We start from the raw sequence: 3,787 nt of genomic DNA on the forward strand, positions 1-3,787 counted from the left end.
CGGGACATATACGACTACCACCGCAATTATAGGTGCAGCAAGCGTTTGCCAGTGAGGGGCATGTGAGGAAGATGATAGCATTTCCCATGTAAATGCTAGGCTTTCGCCTTTGGTTAGAAGATTTTTTCAATCATATTAGGAGTGGTGGCTTCAAGGCCCGTTCGTTGATATGTTGCATTTAAATCATATTAAGTTGCGAAATCGCCTCTATGTTACAATTACCACATTAACCACGCTCGACAACACTGTCTATAAGCTGTACTTTTTCCCAATACATGTGTTTTTGTGTAATGATAGACTATTTTCTGCGACAATTACACTACTTCCATGGTACACATGATTCTGTGCATCTGTTGGAAGTTGTATTGATGGCTTCGAATGCTAGAGGGCCAGGTTCGGGCCGGGCTCTGACGATTTTTTTCATTTTCAGGTTTTTTGGCTGTTAGAGCGAATATCATTAAATTTTACAATTTTTGTTTCACCCACCACCGAAGGATGGGGGTATATTAATTTTTTCATTCCCTTTGCAACGCATCGAAATATCCATTTCAGACCCTATGAAGTATATATATATTCTTGATCAGCGTAAAAATCTAAGACGATCTAGACATGTCCGTCCGTCTGTCTGTTGAAATCACGCTACAGTCTTTAAAAATAGAGATATTGAGCTGAAACTTTGCACAGATTCATTTTTTGTTCATAAGAAAGTTAAGTTCAAAGATGGGCTATATCGGACTATATCTTGATATAGCCCCCATATAGACCAATACTCCGATTTAGGGTCTTAGGCCCATAAAAGCCACATTTATTAACCGATTTTACAGAAATTTTAAACAGTGAGTTGTGTTAGGTCCTATGACATCCTTCTTCAATTTGGCCCAGATCGGTTCAGATTTGGATATAGCTGCCATATAGACCGATCTCTCGATTTAAGGTATTGGGCCCATAAAAGACGCATTCATTGTCCGATTTTGCTGAAAGTTGGGTCAGTGCGTTGCGTTAGGTCGTTCGACAACTTTCTGCAATTTCACTCAGATCGGAACAGATTTGGATAAAGCTGCCATATAGACTGATACTTCGATTAAAGGTTTTGGGCCCATAAAAGCCACATTTATTGTCCGATGCCGCCGAAATTTGGGACTGTGAGTTGTGTAAGGCCCTCGACATTTTTCTGCAATATGGCTCAGATCGGTCCAGATTTGGACATAGCTGCCATATAGACCGATCTCTCTATTTAAGGGCTTGGGCCCACAAAAGGCTCATTTATTGTCCAATATCGTCGAAATTAGAGATAGTGAGTTAAGTTAAGCCCTTTAACATCATTCTGCAATATGGTCCAGATCGGTCCAGATTTGGATATAGCTGCCATATAAACCGAATTCTCGATTTAAGGTTTAAGGCCCAATAAAGGCGCATTTATTGTCCGATTTCGCTGAAATTTCGGACAGTGAGTTGCGTTAGGCCATACGACAACTTACTGCAATTTGGCTGAGATCGGTCCAGATTTGGATATACCTGTCATATAGACCGATTTCTCCATTTAAGGTTATTGGCGTATAAAAGTAGCATTTACTGTCCGATTTCGCTGAAATTTGGGACAGTGAGTTGTGTAAGGCCCTTTGGCAACTTTCTGCAATTTGGCCCAGATCGGTTTATATTTGGATATAGCTGCTATATAGACCGATTTCTCGATTTAAGGTTTTGGACCCATAAAAGGCGCATTTATTGTCCGATTTCGCTGAAATTTCGGACAGTGAGTTGTGTTGAGGCAGTCCACATCCATCTTCAATTTGGCCCAGATCCGTTCAGAGTTGGATATAGCCGTCATATAGACCGATCCACCGATTTATGGTCTTAGGCCCATAAAAGCCACATTTATTATCAGATTTTGCTTAAATTTGGAACAGTGAGTTGTGTTAGTCCAGTGGACATCCTTCTTTAATTTAGCCTAGATCGGTATAGATATGGATATAGCTGCCATATAGACCGATCTCTCGATTTAAGGTATGGGGCCCATAAAAGGCGCATTTATTGTTCGATTTCGCCGAAATTTGGGACAGTGAGTTTAGTTAAGCACCTCGACATACTTCTACAATATGGCAGAGATCGGTCCAGATTTGGATATAGCTTCCATATAGACCAATATCTCGATTTAAGGTTTTGGGCCCTTTCTACTTGTTTGTTTCTCTTTCGAGACGAGCTCAATGATATGTTAGTAGCACGGAATCTTGGATTTTCTTTTTTGAGATTGCTTTTTAGTATTTAGAGCGCACAACAAGCCGATTACTGCTTTAGGTGTGTGTCATATAAAGATCGGTTTATATGGCAGCTATATCAGGTTATGGACCGATTTGAACCATACTTTTTAGGGGCGGATTAATATCCGCACCCTCTTTTCAACCTAACCTTACTCTAATCTAAAAATGCAAGTCTATTTTTGCATAGAATAGTTGGATAATAACTTTTGCTTGTTTTCAGTTCGGATACAGCTACTTGAATTTCCTCTGGAAATGTGATATGGATTTAGCATCATCACTATAATCAATGAATTCTTTTGTTCAGTTTATCGCCACCAATCTCTTGGAGTCCGGTTCTATTTGGTATGTTCGCCGAGTCAACTAATGACTAGGGTTTGAACATAGAAGTCTGAAAAGGGCCTTCCCCTAACACAAAAACAAAATTAAACTTTTTTGAAATATTAAAAAAAAACATGAACTCTGAATTGTCATATTACAAATATTTAGAAAAATCTATTGATTGAATCAGAATTGTCTCCTTATAAGCGGAGTCTACTACTTATGGGAGTTACTAAGCTCTTTTATGGGGTTTTCCCTTTCGCTTGTTGCTTTTATTTACATCCCCATATTTGAAAAATCTTAAACAGGTATTCTCTAATTAAAATCCCCATTTTCAATAGCCTCTCAGCTCCATTCGATAACTTTATTGCCTGCAACTGTACGGCTGTTCTTTTATAATCCACTTAATTTGCATATACTTTGGGCAAATTAGGATTTATAAGCTGACTTTTACAACATTAGCCTAAGGAAATTGGGAATTTTGAAAAAAAAAACAGCGCCACATAAAAGAGATGAATCGGCGGGCGGGCATCGCTTAATTGGTAATAGTAGTTTGTAAAATTATGGACACCTTCTTGATTGAGCACTAGCACTAGCACTATGGCTGCCCATTTTGCCAATTAATAATCCATTCTAAATCGTTGGGATCGGTGCCCCTATGCTTGGATTTCTAAGAATGTGAGCGTGTTTTAATTTAAATGTCGTGACTGGCTTTGTGTTATTTTGTTTATTAATTCTGTTAATAAAGAATACGAATAGTAGGTAGGTAACCATTTTTTATGGATTATGATGATGATGATAGCTTTCGCAAGTTTTGATAACATGGTTTTAAATATGCATATCTTGCGTAATTTTAAGCTATCATTGATTTGTGAGAATTAACATCAATTTGACATGGGACAGTCAGTGCGTCGTCATCGTTTTTTTTTTTTGTTTTAATTATTTGTCAATAACCCTACACAGTTCAGAGTTGAACTTTGTGGTTAAAGGACAGATTTGTCCAAGTTCTTAAAAGAAATGATCATTATAAGTATTATATTATTATAACTTCTTTCGTCTCTTCACTATGGGAAACCTGGAAGGAAAGGAAGAGGTTTCCGATCGGATACCTGAGATGAACCTTGAAGTCGAGTGCGAGGCACTGCTGCCACCAGCACAGTCTTGGATTGACGGAACCCTAGTATTGCCGTCTGGAAGATCATGTTACACGG

The sequence above is a fragment of the Stomoxys calcitrans genome, chromosome 4 (genome assembly GCF_963082655.1).
Source record: "Stomoxys calcitrans chromosome 4, idStoCalc2.1, whole genome shotgun sequence".
In the NCBI taxonomy this organism is placed as follows: domain Eukaryota; kingdom Metazoa; phylum Arthropoda; class Insecta; order Diptera; family Muscidae; genus Stomoxys; species Stomoxys calcitrans.